This window comes from Ovis aries, chromosome 9 (genome assembly GCF_016772045.2).
Source record: "Ovis aries strain OAR_USU_Benz2616 breed Rambouillet chromosome 9, ARS-UI_Ramb_v3.0, whole genome shotgun sequence".
Classification (NCBI taxonomy): domain Eukaryota; kingdom Metazoa; phylum Chordata; class Mammalia; order Artiodactyla; family Bovidae; genus Ovis; species Ovis aries.
The window spans coordinates 75,430,241-75,447,209 of record NC_056062.1 but is presented as its reverse complement, the minus strand read 5'-3'; the positions used below and the strand labels follow the sequence as shown (position 1 = coordinate 75,447,209).

Sequence of the window (16,969 nt, the reverse complement as noted above, 5' to 3'; positions counted from 1 at the left end):
ATCTTCCGGGCCCAGGGATCAAACCCAGGTCTCCTGCATTGCAGGCAGACGCTTTACCCGCTGAGGCACCAGGGAAGCCCAATATATAACCCAAGGTCACCAGCTAATAAGTGTCAAAACTAGAATTATAAACGCAGGTCATCTGAGGCCTGGTGAGTTTCGTTACATTTCCCCTACTATAGAGAAGCACATTCAGTATACGTATCTTTGACCTAATACCACCCATATTTATATCACAGAGAGAACCCAAAAGGAACAATGTCTGGGACTAGAAATTTTCATAGAAGGAAACACACATAAGGGAAGGAGCCTAAGTATTGAGTGATATCTACCCTGATAAGGAAGTCCTGAGATAAATAGAGGATTAGGTCGAGAAACAACAGTTAGAACCGGACGTGTAACAACAGACTGATTCAAAATTGGTAAAGGAGTACATCAAGGCTGTATACTCTCACTCTGTTTATTTAACTTCTGTGCAGAGCACATCATGTGAAATGCCAGGCTGGATCAATCACAAGCTGGAATCAAGACTGCTGGGAGAAATATCAATAACCTCAGATATGAGCTGTCACTCTAAAGGCACAAAGTGAAAAGGAACTAAAAAGCCCCTTGATAAGGGTGAAAGAGGAGAGTGAAAAAACTGGCTTAAGACCCAACATTCAAAAAACTAAGATTATGACATCTGGTCCCATCACTTCATGGCAAATAGATGAGGAAAAAGTGGAACCAGTGACAGATTTTATTTTCTTGGGCTCCAAAATCACTGTGGATGCTAACTGCAGCCATAAAATTAAAAGATGATGGCCTCTTGGGAGAAAAACCATGACAAACATAGACAGCATATTAAAAGCAGACACATCACTTTGCCGACAAAGGTGCATATAGTCAAAGATATGGTTTTTCCAGTAGTCATGTACATATGTGAGAATTGGACCATAAAGAAGGCTAAGCGCCAAAGAATGGATGCTTTTGAACTTTGGTGCTGGAGAAGACTCTTGAGAGTCCCTTGGGCAACAAGGAGATGAAACCAGTCAATCCTAAAGAAAATCAACCCTGAATATTCATTTGAAGGACTGATGGTAGCTCAGTTGGTAAAGAATCTGCCTGCAGTGCAGGAGACCTGGGTTCGATCCCTGGGTCAAGAAGATCCCCTGGAGAAGGAAATGGCAACCCACTCCGGTATTCTTGCCTGGAGAATTCCATGGACAAAGGAGCCTGGTGGGCTACAGTCCATGGGTTCTCAAGAGTTGGACACGATTTAACAACAAAACCACTACCACCAAAGCTGAAGTTCCACTACTTTGGCCACCTGAATCAAAGAGCCAACTCTTTGGAAAAGACCCTGATGCTGGAAAGACTGAAGGCAGGAGGAGAAGGGGGCAACAGAGGATGAGATATTTGGATGGCATCACTGATTCAATGGACATGAACTTGAGCAAATTCCAGGAGACAGGAAAGGACAGGGAAGCCTGGCATACTGCAGTCCATGGGGTCACAAAGAGTCAGACTCAACTTAGTGACTGAACAGCAACAGAAGATGGAGGCAGGAAAAGGCTCAGAAGGATAAGGCCGACTTTGGCCTGCTTCACCACTTCACAAAGGGTCATCCTCTTGGTGCTAAGAACTGGTGTAATTAAAGCAACTTCTGCCCAAACTCCCCGGCCTTTCTGGATTCTATGGATCAAGAAAGCCAAAGAACAGCTTCCGAGTCCCATTTGTCCCAGGTGCCACCATGATTTTGTGATCCGAAGGAGCATCATCTGAACACAGGGCACAGAGGAAACCATTAAGATGGGAGAGAGGGATTGGACCAAAGTGAAGACAGGATGCAGGAGCAGAGGAGAAGAACAGGAGCTATGGGGACATCATTTCCAACCCAGTGCTGGGGAGAAAAGCGGCAGGTGCTCCATTTTGGAAAGAAATCACATTTCATGTTACTCCAGGCAACTTCCAGTGAGGCATCAACCCTCATGAGAAGTCACACCTGGTATTGTATCTCTGTAATGAGATGTACAATGGGCACTTTCAAGCATTTAAAGTGCTTGAATGTGCAAAGCTTCACAGTTGGTGACAAGTTCATAACAGCTATGTGCCTCTTTCATTGGGGAGCCACCAAACCATGCTGGGATTCCACAGGGCTGCATGGCTTCCCCATTCTTCAAAATAGAGCTGCTCAAAGAATCCTCTGGCAGTTTTAACTACACAAGAATAGAAAACACCCCAGGCAGAGTGTGAGAGACTAATCTTGTAAACAGCAGGATGGCAAGGTAAAAATAAGAATGAAAAGAAAACATACAGCTTTTTTTAAAAATTTCTTTTGACAAGGACAATAAGATGGGAATAAATTCAGCCTCGTATATCTGGAACAAAAGCTCAGAGAAGTGTTAAATCACAAGCTAAATGGCTGTAGGAACTCGCAATGATCCATTCCAATCTGCTGACTCAGCCCTTTTGGAAGCAGGCTTGTTATAACAGACTCCCCTTTCAGTTTTATAAGCTTGGGTTTTTTGTTTGTTTGTTTGTTTCCTTTTCTTTCATGCACCACAACCAACATTTTTAAGGCTGTTGCAACTTTCCTAAGTCACAACTTTCTTGGTCTCTGACACCACAAACAATGTTGCTTCGGAGAAAGAACCACAAACCGCAATATTTCCATCTTTCATTTGACCGAGTCATCCTTGCATGCAGGGAAAACATATTCTCATACTTGCACTGAGTCTTGTGTTGCTAGATGAGGTAGCATAGCAAAACGCCAGCATCTCCTATCCTTTTAATCTTTCTACCAATAATTAAGTACCCAGGATGTGCTCTCAACAGTGACCTGGGGATACAGGGATGAACTGTCAGAACCTGGCTTTGAGGACCACACAGTCCGATGGAGGAGGGAGACTCAGGAGCAGACAGTTAAGAGAAGGGGTGAAGATAGCTGCACCTCCACTCTATAATGATACTGGGCATGGGTTCTACTCAGACTTTTTCTACTTCCTAGCACCTTGCTTCCACGCCAAAAAATGCCTCTGCAGACCAACCCATCAGTGGATCAGGTATCAGTGGCTATACAAGCACAGATACTGGACACTCACGTTCTCCTATGATGCAAGGAGGTGCTTCCCAGGAAGCTCTCCTCCATCCTCCTCCACCTCCATCATTGCCTTGATCAACACACCTCTTCTCAGCCTCAGATGCCTTACCTGGACTTACACTCCTCCCTTTCTTTAGTTATTATTATCACTGCCACCCACGCCATGCATATATACTATGTGCCCCAAATGGCCCATACATTAACTCATTGAATTTTCATGACTTCCTTGGGCTTTGTTATCCTGGAGTTATCAATGAAAGAAATGATCTCCAGAAAATTTCAGAAACTTGTGCCAGGCCACACAGCTGAAGAGTGGAACAACTGAGATGATAAGCCAGAACTGTGTGATCAGAGAGACTCTTAAACAGTACACTGGTGTGCGCCATAGGCACATGTGGTCCAACTGCCCTGCTAGGTTGTTTATACTATAAGAACAGAGATCAACATTTCTATTCTTTTAACAGTCCCTAGTCTGGGTACACCTATGAACAAGCAGAGTAGGCATCTTCCTGTGTGGTGCTACTTAAGGGAGGCCACACAAGGATGGGTTAAAAATATCTTCACTGTTGCTTATCACAGTGCCTGGGATTTCACCACTGGAGATATGTTACTTTGGGTCTTGACATCTTTCTGGTTTTCAGGATTTCTCTATTAGACAAGATGGCCCTAGAATGTGTCATACTCAGCTGAGACCTCAGGGCCTCAGAGAATGAGCCACAAGAGAGATGCCTAGAAAGGAGCCTGGGATCTAAGAATGGCAAAGTGGTCCTGAGAGGAGAATGAGAGGTCCCAAAGTCTGGGGTGATTGTTTTGGTTGGTTGACCCCACCTCTGTAGCCCCCAGCACAGGATGAGGCAAACAGAACATATGTTAAGTCTCCTGATTTGAGGAAGCACTGTTCTGAGCAGCTTTAAGAGTTGGAGGCATGGGGTAGGGTGGTAGGAGGTCATCAAGTGCTCATGACCCAGAGCACTGTGAAGACACAAAAGACAAGAAGGCAGAATCCTTGTCCTCAAAGAGCTAACAGTTTCTTTTGGAGAGAAAAAGTATCCATAGCAAAGAATGGGTAAATAAGACAAGACGGGAATGACCAAGAACAGAATCCACGTGTGACAGGAAACTCAGGGAAAGGAGAGGTCAGTGTGGGAGGGGTGGTGTGGGCACCCACAAGGCCCCAAGGACAGAACCAAATAGAAAGATACAATGAATGAGTTGCCTGTCTTATGCCAAAAGACAGCCCAGGTGACCATAACTAATTGCCACTTCAGTACTCCCGAACAAGGAAATCCAGCTTGTATTTGATCACCGTAATGCAAAATGATGTTAAGATGGTCTAGAAACAAAACAGATATAATGTACAGAGATATTATTTAGAAAATATTCTACTTCAAGTTAAACTCAGGTCTTTTGATAAAAAGATCTAATGGTTGCTTCTATCATATTACTGAAAAATCCAGAATTTCAGTAATAGGTGAAAGTGCCAGATTTATATATTATGATAAATGGTGAATAAATCTGAAATCATGTGGCAAGACTAAATCCCCCTAAAACTGGGAGAAACAGATCTGATGATCAGCACAGGCTAACAACATTGGCAAATTCCAAGATCTTCCCCTAGCTTCAGCTCTGATAAGAGTGCTTTATCCTGTGACCTTCCAGTCAAAGACAAATGTTCTTCTTCTAAGCTTTCATTTAATACTTCCTTATTTTGTGTAGTATTTTTTAAAAAGGTTCCTTTATTTAATTCCTGCAAAGAAAACAACTCCAAGGGAGAAAGGAAGGAAGAAAGCAAGCACGCTTTGACCTTTATTTGCTAAATGAGTTATTTTCCCAATAGCTGCAAGTGATTATGTTCTCACCATTCTGAATAACAACTCTTTGTACCCCTTGGCATAGGAGAACCAACAGCTACAGCCTAAGGCGTGGTTGTGAGTGAGCAGAAAAAAGAAACACAGGCAGAAAAAGACTTGAAAAGGTGGTGAAGGGTCGGGGAGGGGCCACAGGAAATTATTTCTCTTATGAGTTTCTTAGCTAAATTATTGCAATACATATTTTCACATCAACTTGGCTGCTAATGAGCTTCATTGCCTGTTTTCTTCAAGGTAGCTGCATATCCGAGACATAAACAGCAAAGGTCTCTGATTCAGTCCACTAATAGGTTTGCATTAACCTCCGTGGAGGTGCACAGTCATCCTATTATCCAAACCCACAGTTTGGATGTAGGGTCTAACAAAGGATGCTTGTGTTTTATTTCCAGATGCAAGCAGCAGCTTGGCAAATGGCTAAATTTTAGGATTTCTGGGACATTTTGGTGTTAAAAGGAGCCAGCACAGGGAAAAAAAAAATTGAGTTCCTGAAAATCTGGGTGGTGATTAAAAAGCTGAAGCCAAATGACAATAGCAGAATTTCTGTATTTAATGTTTTATAAGAAAAGGATTCAGAACCCATAAAAAGAAATCAGTGAAAATGGATATTTAATGTGTTTAAAATATACAAATGTCTGAGCATCATGTAAAATGTAAAAATTATAAATTAAACAGTTGTTGTTCAGTCACTCAGTGGTGTCCAACTTTTTGGACTGCAACACACCAGCCTTCCCTGTCCCTCATCTCCCAAAGTTTGCCCAAGTTCATGCCCATTGCATCAGTGATACCATCCAACCATCTTATCCTCTGACATCCTCTTCTCCTGATTGGGGTAGTTTTAATTTTTTCATATGGTAAATTATACAGTATAATCCTATTAATAATTATTAGTAGGCAGAACTTAAAAACATAAGAAACTAAGTCTCAAAAATGAAGAAAATTAAGTCATGAAATGTTGAAAATGAGATCATATTTTTGGACTTTCATAATGAGAGTTCTCAAAGCACATAAATGTTGCCACTGAGAACATATTTTTATGTAAATTTCTTCACTGCTAAGGAAAAAAAAAAACTACTCCAATTAGGAAAATAGTGATGTATTTATGAGCTATTTCCAAATATTTTCTCTGATTCCTTCATCTTCAAATACTCCTCAAAACTTAGAAATATTCCTCCAAGTTAAACATAATGTTGTATATTTGTAGGGGGGAAGCAAAATGTATTCAGTTACCTCAAGTTGTAGTTTACTTGAAGGCAAGAAGCAAGCATTTCTGATTTGTTCTCTTATTTAGTTGGCTCATATATGCCCAGCTGCCTGTGTCTGTTTCAGAACTCTCCTGTTGTAGTGGACACACCCTAAAGTGACTGCCCAGTGAGTGCAGTCCCTGGGATAATCCTTTCCCCTTGAGTAGAGGCACCCCCTATACTCCCAGCCTGACTTGCTCCCAGCCAATAGAACACTGCAAAGCCATAGGGGATAGTCACTCCCTGATTAGGTTACATTATGCAAGTCTCTATCCTAGCAGACTGGAGTCCAAGACCCTCCTGCTGGTTTTGAAGTGAGTAGCCATGTTGTGACTGGGCCTGTGAGAGGCAAACGGCCCCATGGCCAGGAACCTCGAGCGACGCCTGGGAGATGAAAGCACCCCAGATGCCAGCTAGCAAGAAAACAAGGGACCTCAGTCCTACAACCTCAAGTGAATCCTACCAACAACCACATGAACCAAGAAGAAAGAAAGAAAGAAAAAAAGCTTGTAAAAGGAACACAGCCTACTTGTTGTGGGAAAGAGAGTAGGGTACAAGAGGATGGTCACATCTCAGGTCACATCTGAGTCCCTGGGAGAGCTGCCAAGTGTGAGCTCTTGGCTTCACAAAAACAGGCCACCTCATAGGGCAAGAGATGGCAAGATGTGGCGTTATCAGTTTTTGTAGGGGAAGATATTTCTTAGGCTAATGAGTGGGAGGAGCATTCCAGCTATTTGGGGGAAGAGGTGGGGATTTCTAAAAACTGGCCCATTGCCCACTTTTTGACCTTTACGGCTGGCCTTGGAATGAGCATGGCGCCTGTGGGTGTGTCATCTCGCTTGCTGACGTGTAACAGTGGAAGCTGACTCGTCCGCCATCTTGGACCTATTTGGTTCTAGTCAGTTCATGACGTGTTCTTGGATTATGTCATTCCTTTAGTGGTTGCGCCCTGACCCCTTGTCTCATGACCAACATCTTGATTATAACCTTACAAGACCCTAAGCAGAGGACCCAGCTAAGATACACCCGGATTCTAGATCCATAGAAACTATGGAATAGGAATTATATATTGTTTCAAACCACTAAATTTGTGGTAATTTGTCATGCTACAATATATAACTTAATGCACATATGATAATCTCCTTCAAACTCCAATAACAATTATTCTTGCAAAAAAGGTTTGTGTTGCTAGTGCTGTTTTCTTTCTCCATTACAGGAGAGAATATAACAATGCTTTATAGAGGTGTACATCTCTATTTTAATTCAAAACTTTAATGTAGAATATAATTCTCCATGTATGAGTCTCAAAACATAAATTGGTTGCATGCAACATTTAAAAAAATACCATTATCTTGGTACTTGAAAATTGAAGAATATGCCCTCCCAAATCACTTTATTATTTTTTGTAATAAAGATTTTAGTTTTAAAAGTTCAGAAGTACAAAATTATTGTGAAGCTAATAGAGAATTACTGTATACCCCACTCCTAGTTTCCACTGTTGTTATATCTTATATTGGGGTGGTACATTTTTCACAATTAGTGAATAAATATTGGATATAATTATTAACTAATAAAAGCTTCCCTGGTGGCTCAGATGGTAAAGTATCTGCCTGCAATGCGGGAGACCCAGGTTTGATCCCTGGGTTGGGACGATCCCCTGGAGAAGGAAATGGTACCCCACTCCAGTACTCTTGCCTGGAAAATCCCATGGATGGAGAAGCCTGGTAGGCTACAGTCCATGGGGTCACGAAGAGTCGGGCAAGACTGAACGACTTTACTGTCTTTCACTCTCATTCTTAACTAAACTTTATTCACATTTCCTTAGTCTCTGCCTGATGTCCTTTCTCTGTTCCTGTATTCCATCTAAGATACCACCTTACAGTTAGCCTTCCAGTTTCCTTAGACTTCTCCTGGCTGTGACAGTTTCTCAAACTTTCTTTGTTTTTGATGAGCTTGGCAATTTTGAAGGAGACTGGCCAAATGTTTTGTAGGATGCACCTCGATCGAAAATTGTCTTGTGTTTCTCTGTCCATGAGACTTCCCAGGCAAGAATACTGGAGCGGGTAGCCATTTCCTACCCAGGGGATCTTCCCAACCCAGGGATTGAACCCACATCTCTTGTGTCTCCTGCATTGGTAGGCAGATTCTTTACCACTGAGCTGCCTGGGAAGCCCCTACTGTAAGTTACTCTTTTTTAAAAAAAACTTACTGTTTCTATACTGTACTCTTTGGAAGAAAAAAACTATGTGTAGCTCCACGCAGAGTTATGCTTTACCTCCTAGAAAACAGAGTATCTACATACACTATTTGGAGAGATTTGTCTATTTTCCTCACATATTTATCCAATCATTTATTTACACCAGAATAGATAGTCATCAAATTTGGGTAATACCTCAATATTGCTTATTTATTTTGTGGCTCAAACTGTTCCTGTTTTGGCTTATGGGAGTACTTTAAGTTGGTTCCTGTAACCTTTCCACACACATTGTGTCATCGTCACCTTTATGAGATTCTGGTTTTGTTTTCATCTTTTTTCTTTTAGCACTTCCTTACTTTCTGGCACTATAACATAATCCAGGCTCTTTTTGCATATTTCTTGCCCTAGCCCTCGGTCATTTCTCTGATACTTGTTGTGGGAAAATAATATGGAAACAAAGATTTGAGTGGCAGGTATATTTATTGCTCCTAGGGCATCATTGCTTCTAAGGTCAAACCAGTTTTTCAGTCTCTAAATCTGGAACCTTGGAATATCCCTATATGCTTAATATATTTTAATTTATTCAACAAACATTTCATAAAGATTACTATTGTGCCAGGTATTAATTTAAGCACTTTATAAATATTTATAATCACCTTGTAATATTTATGAAAACCTTGAGGTTCTTATAATAACCGTATAACAACAAAAGAGGTAGTATTATAAACCCCACTTTGTGATTGGAAAACCCCGGGCCCTGAACAGTTTGGACCTGTGCTCAAAGTCACACAGCTGGCAAGTGGCAGGGACAGGATCTGAACCCAGCATCTAGCTCCAGCTTCAAGGCACTAACCAGTGCCCCACACTGCCCCACACTGCCGAGGACCTCACAGAGCATAAAAAGTGATGAATTAATTAATCCATCAGTCCATTCTCCTGCCAATTTCTATCATGCACCCATTAGGTGCTAAACTCTCTGCTAGATGTTAATTGGTGACGAAAGCCATTTCAGACACTTCTTGGGCTATGGCTCAATTTAAAACGGAAGAAGAGGCTGTTGTAATGTGCCCCTTGAGAGGATTCTGGCAGCTGCCTGTGATGAAGATGGTACATAAAAACCACTCTACTTGGTGGCTGCAAATATACTTTATTGTGCTACAGGCAATAGTCAAGGGTGATAAGCAGTACTTTTTGTAATTTAATTTCTATCCATTTCCATCCTATTCACAAAGTTTACAGAGGAGGTTTATTATCTTTCCTATCTATGAAACTCCCATTTATTATACTATATTCACTGATAAAATATTTGAATGAAATTGTTTCTGGTGGAAACCTCTGAACAAAGCTGATATTTCCGTCAACAACTGATTGAAACAAAGTTTAAAATGTACACTTACTTTATGACTGTCGCTAATGGGTGGTGCCAGGGGACCAAAGCTTGAGGTGATCTAAACGAGAACACATAAAATAACTATGTTGATCAAAAAAACATCTTAAAGGATTTTTTTAAAGTGATTTACCCCCAGGCATTTAGTAGAAGAGGCTTCCCAGGTGGCTCAGTGGTAAAGAATGCACCTGCCAAAGCAGAAGACTCCGGTTTGAATCTTGGGTGGGGAAGATCCCCTGGAGAAGGAAATGGCAAACGACTCCAGTATCCTTGCCTGGAGAATCCCATGGACAGAGGAGCCTGGCAGGCTACGGTCCATGGGGAAGGGAGTGCATGTAGAGATGAGGATCTCCAGAAGGGACTTGCCTAGAAAAGGCAGCAGAAGCTAACACAATGGGAAGTCTGTCACTGACCTCTTGATATTTATAAACCCCTTGGCAAAGAATACAAATCCAAGGGAAGGGACAGTCAGGAGCAAGCACCTTGTTCAGTTCAGAGCAAGCACCAAATGAGCCTCCTTTTAGACGTACCAAAGTTCAGGTACATTCCAAAATGAATTAGCAGACACAGTGCCACGTAACAAAAAGAAATCACAATAAGCAGACAATTCAGATTATTGTCCCAACTATCTAACCAATAGTGTACTGGTTAGATTCATAGTTCAGAAGAAAGGAAGGATCAAAGGTGTTGGTTAGCCTGGAGGAGATCGTAGCAGAAAGAGCCTGATTGAGAAGGCTTGGAGTAAGGGGGGAGGCGGTGTGTGGTCTAGTGAACCCCATCGCCAATGGACACAAGAGAGGGATGGTCTCCCAGATTTTGTTTCTCACATTTATAAGCTCTCTTTGAGAAAAAGTGGATTTTAAAACCTCTGTGAGCCACTGGTCCAAACAATCTAATTAGCCTACTACTACAGTTTCAAAATGATGAACAGGGTCAAAGCCCTCTCGGGAGATGTGTAAAAAGAAAGAAAAAATATCCCAACTCATATCATTTAATTCTTAAATATCAGAACGTTACTTTCATTAGGAATAAATACTAAGAAATGCACAATTTGGGGGTTTTAAAAATCCTCCTTTTATTAAAAAAATCTATTGGAGTAATTCAAGAAGAAAAGATGTTCCAATGGACATGTTAGGAAAATATGTAATATTTCACCGACTTCTATGTATTTGACGATGTACTAATCATCTCAAAAGGTATCCCAATCAATAAACCAAGGACTCATATTCCTCCAAGCATTTACCAGGGAACTGAATACAGTTAGAGCAGAACAAGGAACTTTACCAAAGAATTAATAGATTTGGCCCTTTGAACATAGAGAGAAGCAATATATTTCACTGGTAAGGAAATACTGAACCTCTGGATATCCCACAAACAATAGTTATTAGGCTATTTTTAGTTCTGGTAATATAAGAATTCCGATCTAAGACAGATTCTTAATTTTTTTCTTACCCATAATAACCTGTACATTTTAATGATACAAATCATTATATAAAAGATGGGATTCCCTAGTGGCAATGCAGCAGACCTGGGTTCTATCCCTGAGTTGGGAAGATCCCCTGGAGAAGGGAATGGCTACCCACTCCTGTACTCTTGCCTGGAAACTCCCCATGGACAGAGGAGCCTGGTGGGCTACAGTCCATGGGGTTGCAAAGAGTTGGACAGGACTGAGAGACTAAGCACAGCACAAAAGATACTTTGACTTAATAAAATGCAATTTTTCCAAGCATGACTTTTTAAAACTGAAACAAAAAAAAATCCATGAAATGGTTTTTGTATATTTTCCTTTATCTCATAGTTACTTTGTTAACATATAAGTACATTACAATTTGAGAAGTGATATTTTTGGCTTTTTCATTGTTAACATGTGGAATTAAGTCAAGTGAATTCACAGGGTTTTACATGTTAAAATATATCAGGTTGGGCAAAAAGTTTGTTTGGGTTTTCCCACAACAAACTTTTTGACCAACCCAATACATAACTAACTCTGTTTCAGAGCTTTAAATTGTACTGAAAACAAAACAAAACACAGATGCTGAGTTAAAGTAGCAAGAGGAATAAATAAGCAGCTTGCCAGAAATAGGACCCCTGAGGTTTTCTGTAGTGTCAGAGTGGACAGGCCTTTAAAAACCACGCCTATTGCTGGCATCCAAGTCAAGGGGATGAGACCAGGAGAAGAGCATAGTACCTGAGAAGTACCAAAGCTCTGTCCATTCTCTATGCCACCAGACAAGTTTCACTGATCTGCTCACAGAAGCATACTGAAACAGCCTATCTTATCTAGCTTTTCTCAGAGATTTATTTAAAAAAAAAAAAAGATGGAGGTGGGGGGAGGAAGGAGGACACATGGGAAAGCAAGTGTAAATAATCCACAGGATATATATATATATATATATATATATATACACTGTTATTTATATAACAGCTACTTTCATTGAAACTGAGATGGAAGAGAAAGTCTGCAGATTACATGCATATCTTGCTAATTCAAATGATCGTGTCAGGGAGACAAGAGGATAAGGTAGAAAGAACACAGGTGTAGGAGTCAGGATTCCTAGGGTCTAACCCCAGCGTGACCATTAGTTAGCAGTGGACTAACTTTGGAGCACTCATCTGCTATCACTAGATCACGATACTTGGGGAATTTGTGTAATCACAATAAAATCTCTTTTGATATCCCTTTCAAGTTGGTTCTTTTCCTTCAAGATCTCTATCAGGAAGTTTATGGCTTATGAACAAATAAATAGAGCCAGCCAAATTAGCTTTTTCAGAAGGCTGAAGTGAATCTTTTTTTAATGGTGATAGTGCTTAAAATAGTCACCGTATATATTTTGGCATGCATACACAAACTTCAAGGTCTATGATATGAAAAGTCTGAGAACATTTGGATAAAAACTGCTTTAAAAGTTTTTAATGTTATATAAATATACTGTACAATTACCAACACCATTTAACCATTATTTCTAACTACCTGATCATACCATCTATCGATGCTAATGATGAAAGATATGGTTTCTGGTGTCAGTTTTTGCATCTAGTTTTTTATCCAAAACATCACATTTTCATTGAGTGGTATTCTGTCAAGCGTTTATAAATAGAATCAAACAGCTTTTTATATTTCATTTTAATTTGACTTAATAAGTCTGGTGACTTGAATTTCAGAATCGAACCCTGACTTTCCTCTGGAAGTGAAAAAGACTTGGTATTTATTCATCTGGAAAACAGCGTACCATGCTCCAAAACATAATTAAACTGGAAACAGATGATATTCATTCTCTCAGGGGCATTTAGCATAAGCTAAATATATTCACAGCACAGCTGACCATTTATAAACACAGCTACCATCGCAACCAGAGAGCTGTGTCAGCGGCAGTCCACCCGCTGGTCTGAAGTACAAAGGCATGAATCCTGCTAGAGTGGAGGCCACGTTGGAACATCTTGCATTACCACTGCTCTACTTTATACAAATGTGTAATAAAAATATTCTAAAGCACTTCATTGTTTTGTCCTCTACTTTTAGACTGGGTACTTAACTGAGGATTAATTTAGTTCTTTCCATGTTAGGACATTAAGTACGGAGGGAGCAGATTTAATAGGAATCCAGTTTCCCTTAGAGGACCATTGCCATCGCCCCTGTGTCTCACGGCACAGCCTCATTTGGCCTGGGTGCTCTCCTGAGCTTCCTTCAAACGCCACACTTCATGGCGGATGTCATGACTCTGAGACTCAAGTTGTGAGGAACAGAGGTTTTTCTCCTTTTTTTCTCAGACTTGGTCTTAAATTCAGAAAGCATGTTTTAAGAAAATAAAAACTATAACACAAAGAAACCAACTTGATTCCAAAGAAGAGAGATCCACTAAATAGGGATTAAAGAAATGTCTTATTCAGGGTCTTCCCTGGTGGTCCAATGATTAAGAACGTGCCTTCCAGTGCAGGGGATGTGGGTTTGATCCCTGGTTGGGGAACTAAGATCCCACATGCAACTAAGCCTGCACATAGCAACAAAGACCTACGACAGCCAAAAATAGAAAAGTTTTATTCAGCCAGTTGGTCAGTCAACAGCAGAGAAACAACAAGGGCAGGAATTTCAGGTCACCTGCAATGCCCCGCTTGGAAGAATGGCTGGCTGGTTGGCTGGTTCACAGCAGAAACATACAGTCATCCGACAGCCACACCATAAGGGGTGTGCTTGTCCATTCATTCAACAAGCTCTAACTCAGCACCCACAGTGAGGCCGAGGCTAGCTCTAGAAATGAATGACATGCCTTCACCCCTGAGGTGCTTGCTGCTAGGTGGGGAAGCCAGCTAGTCACTTATGACAGACAAGTAAGCAAATAAAATAATCAAGATGTGAGCAGGTGAATGACAGCCTCGTATACACTTGGCTAACCCATCAGAGCAGCGCTTTGGCACACACCTCGCTCCTCCCTTTCCCTGTCTTACAGTTGTTCTCATTAGTGATCTGAGCAAGTAGTGGTTGCTCTCACTAGCCCTATTGCCACTGGATGTCATCTGTCTGTTGTTTATGTTTAGTTGTCTGCCTCCCCCCAAGCCAACTCAAATAAGTCCTCGAGGGTGTGGGATTTCTGTGGCTTACTGAAGTAAAGCAGCCCCCAGAACAAAACCTGACACCAGCAGATGTTCAATAAATATTTGTTTTACTAAATCAATGTATGAGTGAATAAACACTGCAGAAATTAACTCAAAAAAAAGTAGGGGGGGATGATTGTCTAGAAAGATGAGAGGCAATGAGGTTGAGTTCTTATGAAAGGCAATTAAATTTTGGCAAATCAGAAGCTGAAAAGTCAGTTGAGAGAAACTGGCTTCGCAGGTCCTCAGAAATACCCACAATAGATCTACAGAGGACAGGAGTTTTGTCTGCCCCGTGTCCTGTCTTCATGGCTTTGATGGGGCAGCCCACCCCAGACTTCCACTCTTCTTACCACAGGGGAGGGCTAGACCCAAGCGGAGCCATTGGACTCCCCTTCCCTGGGCATTCTGAGGCTGTGCCCCTAGAAGCAGCAGCACCTCAGAAGATGGTTTACTTGTTTTTGTTTTGAAGACCCTCCGTTGCCCTGGTTCCCGCATTCCCCAAGGCCTCTTCCCTAAGTTCTATCAGCTATTTATATCCTTCCAATAAACTTTTTTTTTCAGGCTCCAGTAATCTCTGTTTATTTCTGTTGATTACATCCAAAGCTCTCTATGACCACAGGGTCTGATTAAAGATAAATGTGGTTTGCAGGGCTTCTCAGTAAAGAATTTTCATTGAACAGTCATCCGGTGCAGGCACTAAGCTGAGCTCCTTATAGGAGTTATCCAACTTAATCACTAGACGTATTTCTATGAGTGCCTATTTCCATTTAAAAAATGGGGACATTGAGGTTTACAGGGCTCTCCAGGTGGCACTAGTGGTAAAGAACCCACTTCCCAGTGCAGGAGACAGAATAGACTTGAGTTCAATCCCTGGGTCAGGAGGATCGCCTGGAGAAGGAAAAGGCACCCCACTCCAGTACTCTTGCCTGGAGAATCCTATGGACAGAGGAGCCTGGCGGGCTACAGTCCATAGGATCTCAAGCAGTTGGACACGACTGAAGCAACTTAGCACGCACGAGGTTTACAGATGTCAAGTAAAAGTGTCTTAGCTCCTACTCTATCAATGATTCCAAAGTCATTTGACTCCAAAGACTAAAACCTTAACCATTCCTCCCTCTGTCCTCCTGAGAAACACAGGTTTCGGTGTGTGAGAAAGAACTGGAGAGGCCTGATGAGTCATGGTGGTTTAGGGAGGATCAGGTGGTGGTGGGTGTCCTTGGGGAATGCATAGACTTAAGGAAAGTATGACTGGTTTCCAGTCATGATGCTGGGCTGCTCTCCCCCACATTCCAAATTATGTTATGGGTTTTTTATCCATATCATGCAAGGAAATCAGAACAGCTGGTTTCCCACTGAGAGCTGCTAAAACAGGCGCCTGGAACAGGTGGTTCCACTCTCTCTTCACACAACAGACACTGGCCCTCTTTCTCCCCTCTGGCTTCCCCTTTCCTTCCAGCGATTGCTGGTTTGCAGTCCTTGCCCACCAAGTGTCAGATCCCAGCCAGTGTATTTACTCTCAACTCTCGGTCCTCACCCTGCCATCCTCTGTCACCCACCCATGCTCTGCCTCCCACCTCATTTTGCCTTTTTACCCATTTATTATCAGTCATTCAGAAAATATGTGAGGATCTGAAGTCTTCAGGCTCTTTACCAGACACAGAGAGGGTCCAGTAAATAAGACAGAACCCCTCATGGAAACCCAGTTAGAGGGGGAAATAGACAGACACGCGCTAACACAAGCTTCATCTAACAAGCGCACACTGTGTAAGTGTGACGGGCAGAGACGCAGAGTCTCACAGAGAAGGGCGACATCAGAGGACGTGTCTGCTGAATGGAGGAGCAAAGGCTGGAAAGGAGACAACCCGACCCAGGGTTAGACTGGTCCCCAGTGTAAGGAGAGGAACAGCTCATGCACAGGCCCAGAGGTGCGCAAGGGCTGGCACATTCCAGGGTCTGAGCAGTGAGTAAGGGGCAGGGGGGCACAGGGGAGCCAACCAAGGGAGTCAGGGCTCGATGGAAGCCTGGATTTTATTCTCAGTACAACTTATTCTCCTCTTACTCCCACAAGTAACGGATCTCCCATAAGAAAATATATCAAAGAAAATAAACCTTAAAAAAGGGAAATATTTTAATAAATATCTTCTTGTCTATTTAATGCCAAAGCAGCTGGCAAAGTGCTACACTCCTGCAACACTGGGCTGCAAATTGAAGCCTGGAACCAACTAGAAAACGACCCTGCAGAAAGCCTCACCGACCATCTCTCCAAGATCTTACGAGGTAGATCTTGGACCTACCTTCACATCCTCACATATTTCCTCATTGTATATGAGGAAAACGAAGCTCAGACAGGTCCGATAGCTAATCAGGTGGAAGAACCAGGATGTATGATCAGGACTCTCTGGTCCTCAAATTCAGTCTTGACCATCATGTCACACTTCCCCCAAATTCCATCAGTTTAATAAAATACCATGGTGTTTGATCAACAATACTTAAGAATGATGTAAGCCTCCCATACCACAGGAGATTTTTACCAGATTCTGGTAAAAACAACAACTTAAAATACATACTTTGTTGGACGAGAATTTTTCACATTTTCTGTAC

General features: G+C 41.8%; 1 protein-coding gene across 9 annotated transcripts in view; it reads right to left on the bottom strand.

The window, feature by feature from the left end:
- The window catches only part of NCALD (neurocalcin delta), a 479,881-nt gene that overhangs the window by 218,166 nt on the left and 244,746 nt on the right, over positions 1 to 16,969 (bottom strand). For 5 of the 9 annotated variants that reach the window (XM_060393873.1, XM_060393874.1, XM_060393871.1 and 2 more), the window contains one exon: positions 9,786 to 9,836. The exons of the other annotated variants lie outside the window; for them this stretch is intronic. The gene's annotated coding sequence lies outside the window, so the exon portion shown is untranslated. The remainder of the gene's footprint in view (positions 1 to 9,785; positions 9,837 to 16,969) is intronic. 9 annotated transcript variants of the gene reach the window in all.